The following is a 12,788-nucleotide window of genomic DNA, read 5'->3' as shown; positions in this document are numbered from 1 at the left end:
CTTGATGTTTTGTTTCTTGATTTCTTTGACTTCCTTGGTAGGTATCCCCCAGCTTGTAGCTTGTAGGTTCGAATGTCTGAGTTTTTGATGATGACATATCAATATAAATTTGAGATGTCAGAATCAATAATTAATTAATTTACAATGTATGAAATAGTAACTTAGTTATGAAAATTTTGAGTTTAAGATAAAGAAATTATTTTCTCTTAAAGACAATTACATATGAGTTCTATCCATTCAAGTGAAATCTATTTAAATAATTTTTTCCGATCAAAAGCAATTGTTTGAATAATTGAATGATAAAATTTCCAATTTAGAATAATTGACTCAAATTTTTACTCAATAAACAATCGGATTAGGATGAGATCGTTCTCAGCGAAACCTCGTGGCACTACCTTTTGATTATATCTGGAAGCCATTCGACGTTTTAGTGCTTCTTCCCTGATCTGAGCTCTCTCTTGGACTTCAGGAAGTAGATCGAGCTCTTCCCTTTGAAGTTGAGGGTTGGCTTCTTCATTATAGTGGATCACTCTAAGTGACCATTCTTCAATCTCTACTGGGATCATTGCCTCCATTCCGTATGCTAACCGGAAGGGTGATTCCTTTGTGGTAGAATGTGGCGTTGTTCAATATGCCCATAGGACTTGTGAAAGCTCTTCAGCCCAGGCTCCCTTTGCGTCCTGTAATCTCCGTTTTAGCCCAGCCAATACCACTTTGTTGGCAGCTTCAGCTTGTCCATTGGCCTGAGGATGCTCTACGGAAGTGAACTGGTGTTTTATATTCAAGTCGGCCACTAACTTTCTGAAGCCTGCATCTGTGGATTGGGTGCCATTGTCTGTGGTGATGGAGTGTGGGACCCCGAACCTTGTGACAATATTACTATATAGGAATTTTCTACTTCTTTGATCAGTGGCATTAGCTAGGGGTTCTGCTTCGATCCATTTTGTGAAGTAGTCTACCCCTACTATGAGGAATTTAACTTATCCTGATCCCTGAGGGAAGGGTCCGTGAAGGTCGAGTCCCCATTTTGCAAATGGCCATGGTGAGGTCATGCTGATGAGTTCCTCTGACGGGGCGATGTGAAAGTTGGCATGTTTCTGGCATGGTAGACATGTCTTTACAAACTCTGTAGCTTCCTTTTGTAGAGTTGGCTAATAAAATCCCGCCCGAAGTATTTTTTTGGTGAGAGCTTGTGCTCCGAGATGATTGTCACAAATGCCACTGTGTACTTCTTCTAAAACTTCCTTTGTGTTGGGAGTCGGCACACATTTTAACAGAGGTATTGAAATCCCTCTCTTGTATAGAGTATTGTTTATGATGGTGTAATGTTGTGCCTCTCGTTTTAACCTCTTTGCCTCCTTTTCATCTGTAGGGAGTGCATCTGCTTTGAGGTAGTTAATTATGGGAGCCATCCATCCTTGATCTTGACTTGTTATGGCTAGGACTTTTTCTTTTTCCGAGATTGCCGGACTCTGCAGTATTTCTTGGATGAGGCTTCTATTGTTTTCCCCTGGTTTGGTGCTGGCTAGCTTTGAGAGTGCGTCAGCTCGGGCATTCTGTTCGCGGGGTATGTGGCGGATCTCATATTCCCAGAGTTGTCCGAGTTGTTCCCTGGTTTTACCTAGGTACTTTTTCATAGTGGGATCCTTGGCATGGTAGCTCCCTGTTATTTGTGAAGTGACCACCTGTGAGTCACTGAAGATAATAAGTCTTTGAGCTCCGACCTCTTTAGCCAGCTTCAAACCAGCTAGTAGTGCCTCATATTCTGCCTGGTTGTTTGAGGTAGGGAACCCGAATTTGAGGAAAAGTTCGATTTGGGTTCCTTGGTTACTTTCAATTATCACACCTGCATCGCTTCCAGTCTTATTTGAGGAACCGTCCACGTAGAGATTCCATTCTGTGGGAGTTTCCGGGGTGTTTGTAAATTATGCAATGAAGTCGGCTAAGTATTGTGATTTGATGGTTGTCCGCACTTCGTATTGGAGGTCGAACTCGGACAACTCGACTGCCCATTGCAAGATTCTGCCTGCTAGATCTATTTTCTGTAATATCCCTTTTATAGGCTGGTTGGTCCGAACCCTAATGGTGTGAGCTTGGAAGTACGGACGAAGTCGTCGAGATGTTAGTATGAGAGCATAAGCAAATTTTTCTATTTTTTGGTAGTTCAGCTCGGACCCTTGTAGTGCTTTACTGATGAAGTATACAGGTTGTTGCCCCTTGTCGTCTTCTCGAACTAGTGCTGAGGCTACTGCCCGACTTCCTACTGCGAGGTACAATATGAGTGGTTCTCCTTCCCGTGGTCGAGTTAGGATAAGTGGTTGTCCCAGGAATCTTTTGAAATCTTGGAAGGCTTGCTCGCACTCCGTTGTCCATTCAAACTTCTTTCCCTTCCTTAGAGTGGCATAGAAGGGAAGAGATCTTATTGCCGATCCTGCTAGAAATCTGGACAAGGCTGCCAACCTCCCGTTGAATTGTTGTACCTCTTTGACACAAGTTGGGCTCTTCATGTCAAGTATGGCCCGACATTTATCCAGATTTGCCTCGATTCCTCTTTGTGTGAGCATAAAGCCCAAGAATTTGCCAGCTTCTACTGCGAAGGTGCGTTTCGCAGGATTGAGTCGCATGCCATGCCTTCTTATAGTGTCGAACACTTGGGCCAGGTCGGATAATAGCGTCTCTTCACTTTGTGTCTTTATTAACATGTCATCCACATAGACTTCCATGATTTTTCCGATATGATCTGAAAAGACTTTATTCATTAACCTTTGATAAGTAGCTCTTGCGTTTTTAAGACCAAAAGGCATTACGATGTAGCAGTAGTTTGCTTTTGGTGTTAGGAACGAGATTTTTTCTTGGTCAGGTGGATACATTGGGATTTGATTGTATCCCGAATATGCGTCCATAAACGAGAAGTATTTATAACCGGAGGAGGCATCCACCAGCACGTCGATACTTGGGAGTGGATAAGGATCTTTTGGGCAGGCTTTGTTGAGATTAGTATAGTCGGTGCACATTCGCCACTTCCTGTTTGATTTTTTCACCAAGACGACGTTAGCTAGCCACAGTGGGTACTTGACTTCTCTTATGAATCCTGCCTCCAATAGAGCTTGTACTTGCTCTTCCACAGCTTGGGATCGTTCTGGTCCGAGCTTTCTTCGTCGCTGTTGTACTGGTCGAGACCCTGGGTAGACCGCCAATTTGTGGCACATTAGTTTGGGGTCTATGCCTGGCATGTCTGCAGCTTTCCATGCAAAAAGATCGACATTATCTCATAAGAACTGTACGAGTGACTCTTTTATGTCTCCTCTTAGAATCGTTCCAAATATTGGTTGTTTTGTCCGGGATGTCTCCGATCTGGACCTTCTCTACTTCACCTTCGGGTTGTGGGCGGAGTTCTTCTCGCCTCTGAACTCCACCAAGTTCGATTGTGTGGAATTTTTCTCCTCTGTCTCTGAGGTTTAGACTTTCGTTGTAACAGCGGCGCGCCATCTTCTGATCTGCTTTTATTGTAGCTATCCCTTCTGCAGTTGGGAATTTCATACATAGATGTGGAGTTGAGACTATTGCGTCGAGTTGATTTAATGTTGTCTGACCTATTAAGGCATTGTAGGCTGAACTCACATCGACCACGATGTAGTCTATTTTGAGTGTTCTGGACTGGTTTCCCTTCCCGAAGGTTGTATGCAATGAGATGTATCCAAGTGGCTGCACTGGGGTGTCTCCCAGTCCGAACAGACTGTTCGGGTATGCTCTAAGTTCTTTTTCTTCTAAGCCGAGTTTGTCGAAGGCAGTTTTGAACAAGATATCGGCGGAGCTTCCTTGGTCTATCAGTGTGCGGTGGAGATTTGCGTTAGCCAGTATAATGGTGATGACCATGGGATCGTCGTGTCCCGAGATGACACCGGATGCGTCTTCTTTAGTGAAGGTAATTGCAGGGATGTCGAGCGCTTCCTCCTTCCCTTCAACATGATATACTTCTTTGAGATATCTTTTTCGAGATGATTTGTAGATCCCTCCTCCTGCGAACCCTCCATGTATCATATGGACATGTCTTTCTGGCGTACGGGGTGATCGCTCGATTCGTCCAACATCCTCGTCCCGTCTTCTTTTCCTTTGCTCGTCGTCCTGAGTGGCCAGGTACCGATCTAGTTTTCCCTCTCTTACTAATTTTTATATGACATTTTTTAAGTCAAAACATTCGTTGGTGGAATGCCCACGGACTCGATGGTATTCGAAATATTCGGTCTGGTTTCCTCCCCCTTTTTTGCCCTTGAGTGGTCGAGCTGGAGGTATTTTTTCTGTGTGGCAGACTTCTTTGTAAACATCCACAAGGGACACCCGAAGGGGGAGGGGGGTATAATTATGATATTTTTTTAATTTTTTCCCCATGTAGATCTTCCTTCTTTTTGGACTCTTTATCCTTGTCCCGGGGGGATAGGTGAATTCGGATTTTGAGGTTTCTCCTAGTCGATAATTTTCTTTCATATTGATGTATTTCTCCGCTCGTTCTCGCACTTCATTCAGAGATGTAGGGTATTTCTTTGATATAGATTGGCTAAAAGGTCCCTCTCGTAGGCCGTTGATGAGGCTGATAAACCACTATTTTATGGTTTATCTTGTGCTCAATTGAGTGGATTTTATCAACTCTTTACCCACTTATTCATAATATTTGCATGGTTTTATATTTTTTTCCTGATTTTGTGCTATGATTGAAAACATGCTTCTTTGATCTTATAATTGCTTATTATTAATCCTCTCTTATTACCATTAGATGCCTTGATATGTGTGTTAATTGCTTTAAGAGATTATAGGGCAGGAATGGCTTGGAGGATGGAAAAGAAGCATGCAAAAGTGGAAGGAATACAAGAAGTTGGAGAAATTGCTAAGCTGTCCAGCCTGACCTCTTTGCACTCGAATGGCTATAACTTTAGCAACAGAGCTCCAAACGATGCGGTTCCAGTTGCGTTGGAAAGCTAACGTCCAGGGCTTTGATTTGATATATAATATCCCATAGTTTCTCTGACGCTAGGTGACGCGACCGCGTGCTCCATGCGGCCGCGTCGTAGTGACGGAAATCAGCGTGTTTGAATTCTTCTCCAGCGATTTCCGGGCTGTTTTCGACCCAGTTCGCGGCCAAGAAAATACAGATTAGAGGCTATTAAGTGGGGAATTGCATCCATTCATATACAGGCTTTCACATTCACAATTTTAGGAGTAGATGTAGTTTTTAGAGAGAGAGGTTCTCTCCTCTCTCTTAGGATTAGGATTTAGGACGTATATAGAGTATATGTATATTAGGTGAGAGCTTAGGTTAATTAAAGATTCATATTATAGCTCACTTGGCCATACATATATCCTTACCTTTACCTCAGCCCCATTACAACCTTGAAAAGACCTCATGAAGTTTGCATTGGTACATTAAATATTTGTTGATTGGTTAGATGAAGAACAAGGTTTAAAAAGCATGACTAGAGAAGAGTAGAGTGAATAACCCTATACACTTGAGAGATTAGAGTGATATACACTACCAGTGAGGGTTCAATGCTTGATTCTTTGTTCCCTGCTTTCATAAGCTGTCTTCTTACAAGTTTACTTGCTCTTTATTGTATAATTTGAATTAGTGAAATCTGATTTATGTTTGTCTTGGGGAAATTATTTATTTTTAACCAAGTAGGTAGAAATATTTTTGCATATAGTTGCATTCATATAGATAGGTTGCATTTCATACATCCTACCATTCCTCTTCATCTTTATAGCTTCTCTTGAACTTAGCATGAGGACATGCTAGTGTTTAAGTGTGGGAAGGTTGATAAACCACTATTTTATGATTTATCTTGTGCTCAATTGAGTGGATTTTATCAACTCTTTACCCACTTATTCATAATATTTGCATGGTTTTATATTTCCTTCCTGATTTTGTGCTATGATTGAAAACATGCTTCTTTGATCTTATAATTGCTTATTATTAATCCTCTCTTATTACCATTAGATGCTTTGATATGTGTGTTAAGTGCTTTCAGAGATTATAGGGCAGGAATGGCTTGGAGGATGGAAAAGTAGCATGTAAAAGTGGAAGGAATACAAGAAGTTGGAGAAATTGCTAAGCTGTCCAGCCTGACCTCTTTGCACTCAAACGGCTATAACTTTAGCTACAGAGGTCTAAACGACACGGTTCTAGTTGCGTTGGAAAGCTAACGTCAGGGGCTTCGATTTGATATATAATATGCCATAGTTTCCCTGACGCTAGGTGATGCGACCGCGTGCTCGATGCGGCCACGTCGCAGTGACGGAAATCAGCGTGTTTGAATTCTTCTCCAGCGATTTCTGGGCTGTTTTCGACCCAATTCGCAGCTCAGAAAACACAAATTAGAGGCTATAAAGTGGGGGATTGCATCCATTTATATACAGGCTTTCACATTCACAATTTTAGGAGTAGATGTAGTTTTTAGAGAGAGAGGTTCTCTCCTCTCTCTTAGGATTAGGATTTAGGAATTCTCTTAGTTTTAGGAGTGACTCTAAATCCCAGGTTCAATGTTCTTTTATTTATTTTTCCAATTTAATTTATGAATTTCTATGTCAGATTTAAGTTCTTTTGTTAATGCAATTTGAGGTATTTCAGTTTAATATTGCTTTCTTTTATTTACATGATTATTGCTTCCCATCTGAGGGCATTCTTATTCCAGTAGATTTACTTTTCCCTTTTTGGTTTTGGTTAAGAAATCAGTAACTCAGGAGTTATCCAATTCAACAGCATAATTGATAATTATTATCTTGCCAATTGAGTTGAATTTCAATAATCCCAATCTTTTCTTAGGAAATAAATAGGATTCGAAGATCAAACCAATTTATCCCTTGACTTTTCTTTGCTTTAGTAAAGGTCAACTAAGTGGAATTAAGATCCAACTTTCATTATTATTGATAAGGATAACTAAGTCTGGACTTCTAACTTCTCATACCTTGCCAAGAGTTTATTTTACAGTTATTTATTTATTTTTATTGCTTTGAAAATATACCTGTGCCCATTCCCCAAACTCAACATTCCCCAGAAAACTCATAACCAATAATAAATACACATCCCTGCAATTCCTTGAGAAGACGACCCGAGATTTAAATACTCGGTTATCAATTTAAAAGGGGTTTGTTACTCGTGACAACCAAAACGTTTGTAAGAAAGGTTGATTGCTTGGTTTAGTAACTATACTTGCAACGAGTATTTACCATAACTTCTAAACCATCAATCTTCCGCTCTTTCAGAGGCCCATGGTGGCGGCCTCTGTTGGTAGGCTTTGTATGTCTAGGCATATTTTGTTGAATCTTTCCATGTAGTTGCGAAGACTTTCCCGATCTCCTTGCTTGATTTCTAATAGACTGGGGGCGTGCCTAGCCTTATCTTTTTGGATGGAGAATTTGGCCAGGAATTTTTTGGCTAAGTTGTCAAAGTCTGAGATGGACCTAGGAGGTAGATTGTCAAACCATCTAATTGCTATCTTTGTGAGAGTTGTTGGAAAGGCTTTGCAGCGAACTGCATCTGAGGCGTCGGTGAGGTACATTCTACTTCTGATATTGCTGAGGTGATGGTTGGGGTCTGTAGTGCTATCGTACAAAGTCATATCCGGAAGTTTGAAGTCCTTTGGGATTTTGGTCTTCATGATCTCCCTAGTGAATGGATCTTGATCTTTGCGAGAGTTGTCCTCAGGGGTGGACCGAGTAGCTTTGGCTTTGAGATCGGCTTCGAGTTTTAAAAGTTTATCTTCTAATTCTTGGCGTCGCCTTACCTCTCTTTGGAGATCTTTCCCAACTTCTCGTTGATGCTGGGTTTCTTTTTCAAGTTGCTTTAAACGATCTTGAAGTGCTTCTATCACTCCCGGATTTGATGAGTTTTTGTCCCCGTTAGATTCCGGGGTATCCTTCAGTGTAGTGTCCGCATTTTTGTGCGGTGTTCTATCCTCTAAATCTGAATCGTGGTCGTTGTCATGGTCGTCCGCCATGGTGATGGGATGACTTCCAGGTCTCCGGCAACGGCGCCAATGTTCTGAGGGTTACTTGAAACTGTAGGTCGATCTCGGATGAGATCTTCTGTGCTGGTCGGAGCTAACATGTCCGGCTGGTGAGTGGCGGCCGGAGCGGCTGCGTCCGACTTGTTGGATTTGATGGTGATGCTGATCCTCGTCACCGGAGGGTGGTGGTACCTGCAAGGGACTCCGATGCTTAAGTTAGCAAGGGTATTAAGCAGGTTTTTAGTAGAATCAGAGTATGAGTTATACCTGGGTGCTCCAGTGTATTTATAATGGTGTGGAGTGACCTTTTTAGATAAGATAAGTTAGTTATCTTATCTTATCTTATCTTATCTTTGGGTGAGGTCAGCTTATCTTCAAGGGAACCGCCTTTATCTCTATAGGCTTGGACTGCCTTTGGATATGGGTCGTGTTCCTCTATTTGGGCCCTTTATTGGGCTTTCCTGGCAATTTGGCCGATCTCTTTGAAAAGAGGTCGGATAGTCAGATCTGAAGAGGTCGGTCGTCTTGTCGCTAATCATCCCGGGTCGGACAGCTCGACCCAGGATATGAACAATTATCATCATCACTTGGCCGAAGCCTGTAAGGGGCAAAAGAAAGAAAATTTGAGATGTGGCCTAATACATATGTATACATATAAAATCATGACACCTAATGAGCTTTAATATCACAAATTTTCACTCATTTCCATTAGCCATAATCAGTTTAATTCCTTTCAACCACCACCAAACATAAACCTAAAGGAAGGAAAAGAAAGAAGGCCGTGAGGGAGAGAGAATGAGAAACCATAGAATCTTAATATTTCCGAGTTCGATTTCTTGCGATCCATAACTCCAATAAAAAATCTAATCCAATAAAAGTGTTCGTATCCTCCTCTTTTACACGTTGGTGTTACCCTTGTCCGATAGAAGTTGACAGTGACGTAGCTCCTCTTCCTTTTGAGTTCGGCCAATTGGAGTTCTAGGAGGCACAGACGATTCCTGACATTTTCTTCTTCAACAGCTCGGTCAAAAAACTTCTCCAGAACTTCCGTTGTTTTGATTTCGTACGGAGGTAGGGGATTTTATTTTAAAATTAATTGTTTTAATTTATGAATGCCATTAAAAGTTTAGTGAATAAGTACAAATAGTTTATAAATGTCTCGTGACTAGTTTTGTTGTTGTGAGTGGTTAGTTGATGAAATTGAATTGTGACTGATTGGATTGAGACTGTGACTGATGTTGTTTTTCTGATTTTGATGGAATTGTTTAAAATTTTGATTTATGAGATTATGCTGAATTGGTTGGTTGTGGCTGAAAATTTTGATTATTGAGTTGGAAAGTCGGTTTGATTGAATATTATGTAAAATGATTTTCTTCTCTTGATTTGGGATTAATTTGATATTGAAAATAAATCCGCATTTGAAATTATTTGAGATAGTGGGAATGAGTTTTATTGATTTATCAAAGATGATTCTTTTAGTCTTTTGAAAGAGGTTAAATCTAAAATGGTTTTGAAGTTGGTTTGGGAAAATCATGGTTAAGTAAGAACTGGTTTTTATATGAAAGAAGAACTTCTTGTAAATAAAATAGTTTCAGAGGTTTGGAAAAGGTTATAAAGAGTGATGTTGGTTTTAAATAAAAAATAATTTGAGTTCGGTTTATTAAGAAAAGGAATCTCTGCCACAGGAGAGCAGAGAACAAAGATCAAAAGAATGTATTAATTAAAGAAATTGTCTACCACAGGAGAGCAGATGTGACATTGTTTGATCCTTAGTGCCAAATGTAAAGTGGGGACGTCCACACACTGAGAACTATTTTCTAGATGTACGCTTATTGGTTTGGAAAGTCACACTGTATGCGGCCTAGCCGTACAACTTAAAGTCACACTGTATGCGGCCTAGTCGTACGACTTATAAGCACACTGTATGCATCTGAAAAGCCATACCTAGGACTTGTGTCTGGGTAATGTCAGGAGCGGGTAGGCAACCGACACATGAGCTCATGGCCTGCACTAAGGATAGACATGCATTATGTTGTTTGCACATTTGTATTTGGTTGTGTTTGCTTATATTATTACTTCTCTGTGATTGTGCTGTTTGACTTGTTTGTATGTTGGTTTGGACCTCTTACTTGTGCTATTAGTTTACGAATGTATTGAGGTGTTAAGAATTGATGTTGTGTTTGTTGAGGATTAATTATGTGACTGAGAGATGGGTAATGTGACTAGTTTTATATTTAAAATTTGATTTGAGTTTAGAGATTTCAAAAGAGGTAATTAGTTAGCTAAAGTAAAACCAAAAGTATTTTCAAAAAGGTTTGATAGAGATATAGTTTTTTTTAGTAAAGTTAATTATTTGTATTTTATTTCACTACTTTTACGGTATTTCCATTCCCTACTGAGAACGTGTGGTTTGTTCTCACCCCAAAGTCTCCTCCCTTTCAGTGACACGGGTTCGAAGACTCAGTTTAAAGCTGCGGGCGGTTATTAGTCTTATTTGATTTAAGTTTATGCGTTGAGTTGCTTTCATAGAATTCCCTCGCTTTTGTTATTAAGCTTTTATTTTATACAGAGGGATAGAAATTGTATCTGAGTTTCATTTGAATCCTTTTGTATAATATTTATTATTATTAATAATTATGTAATTATTATTATTTGAAGATCTTTGAAATGTGGTTTTAATTAATAGAAGCAAAATTTTCCGACTCATCCGATAAAATTGAAACGCAAAATTGAACTAAAGGCTCAATATTAAATAATAAATAAGGAAAACATGTTAGTAACGCCTCACTTTTGGTACGATCATGACGTGCTAAAAGTTAGGATGTTACACTTAACGTATCGTGTAACTGGTTCACTAGATCCAACTTCCAATGGAATAGTTCTCGCTTCCATTGAAAGTTCTATATCCACTCTAACTCATCCAAAAACCCACAATCACATATCATTGATCCTTTTTGGTTTGAAATTGAGAAGAGTCTTGGAAAATAATCTTTCAATGAACCTCCAAGAAGCCAGACATCCTCCCAGAAACGAGTTCCTCTCCCATTACCGACCTCCATAGAAAACCCAATAATCATCTTCTGTCTAACTTCTTGATTCGTGAACTGTAACTAACAGATATCCCTCCACGCCCCTCCCCTGAACAGGTAATTCCTAGGTGGACAGAGGCACTTTTGGATTCAGGTTATTATAGGAGCACACCACCTTCTTTCACAATGGACACTCCTCTTTTGAAAAGCGCAACCACCACTTAAATAGGAGAGTTGTGTTGCGAATTAAAGCATCCCCAACTCCTAGCCCGCCTAACTTTCTAGAAGCCTGCACCACTTCCCACTTAATCAAAACCATACAATTTCTCCCATCATCCTTACTCCATAGAGATCTTCTCTGCAGAGAAATCAGCTTCTCTACAACAACCTTAGGCATTTATATAAGTTCAAATAATAAACCGGAAGGCTATTCAACACAGATTTGATAAGCTCCAACTTATTGGCTTTATTGAGAACCTTGCCTTTCCGGAGGCTAAACTTTTCCTCCAATTTATCTATTATTGGCTTCCAAGTCTTAACCAACCTCGGATTTGCTTCTAACGAGATACCCAGATATTTAACTGGAAGGGTGGCTTCCTTACAACCCAACACACTACACATACGTTGTATCCGCTGCTCGTCACAATTAATAGGAATCAAGCAAGATTTATCAAAATTAATACTTAAATCTGATATCAACTCAAAGCAACAAAGCAGCCTCCTGTAATTCTTGATGGTCTCTTTCTCGGGAGGACAGAACAAAATAGTATCATCTGCAAACTGAAGATGCGGCAACTCAATATGATCTATCCCAACCAACAATGGAGATATGCGACCATTTCTAACAGCCTCTCCAATCATCCTATGTAGGATACCAACAACAAGTACGAACAAAAATGGAAACAGAAGATCACCTTTTCGCATGCCCTTTCCATTTTAAATGGCTTAGAAGGCGAGCCGTTTATCAACATTGACACAAAACACGTACTGACACACTCCATAACACAACTCCTCCATCTTCTTCCAAATCTCATATTTTGCAACACAAAGTCCATAAAATTCCACTTGACTCTATCATATACTTTTTGGAAATCTAACTTTATTATTGCCGCTTCCTTCTTCCTTAGTTTGATCCACTGAACAGTTTTGCACGCAATAAAGGCTTCGTCATGAATCTTTCAATCCTTGACAAAAGTACTCCGTGTCTCGCTCACTAGCCTTAGTAAAAATTATGGTTACAATTTAAATCATTAAATTCATAAAATCTAATTATAGGTGTTAAGTAAGTTGATGAGGACCGAATTATTATTATTTTCTCTTTAAAATTTTCAAGATGTAATGTCTTTTTTAAAATTTGAGATATCTTTTAATTATCAAATTGAATTCTTTGGATTTTCTGTACTCTTGAATGCGATTTTTGATAGTGAGTCCAGAAAAATAATTCAAAACAACATTATTAGTAAAAAACGGAATTAGATTTTAACAGTAATAGTATGTCAACATTATTGAGTTTTTAAATTAAAAATTAATATTTTATTTACAATAAAAATAAAAGTTAAAAAAGTCAAATTCTTCATTATATTATTATTGCCAATGACTCCGTGAAGAGAATTAAGAGAAAAGATATTTGATGATTATCGAAATTGATTTAGAAAAGATTTTACGGTAAACTTTTTTGGGAATATATACGTAAATGTCTTAAATGAATTAATTTTTTTTCTCTAAAATTACATTTATTCTTATTATAGAAATTAATTATTTT

Source organism: Arachis ipaensis, chromosome B07, assembly GCF_000816755.2.
Source record: "Arachis ipaensis cultivar K30076 chromosome B07, Araip1.1, whole genome shotgun sequence".
Lineage (NCBI taxonomy): Eukaryota > Viridiplantae > Streptophyta > Magnoliopsida > Fabales > Fabaceae > Arachis > Arachis ipaensis.
This window is presented reverse-complemented; position numbering follows the sequence as displayed.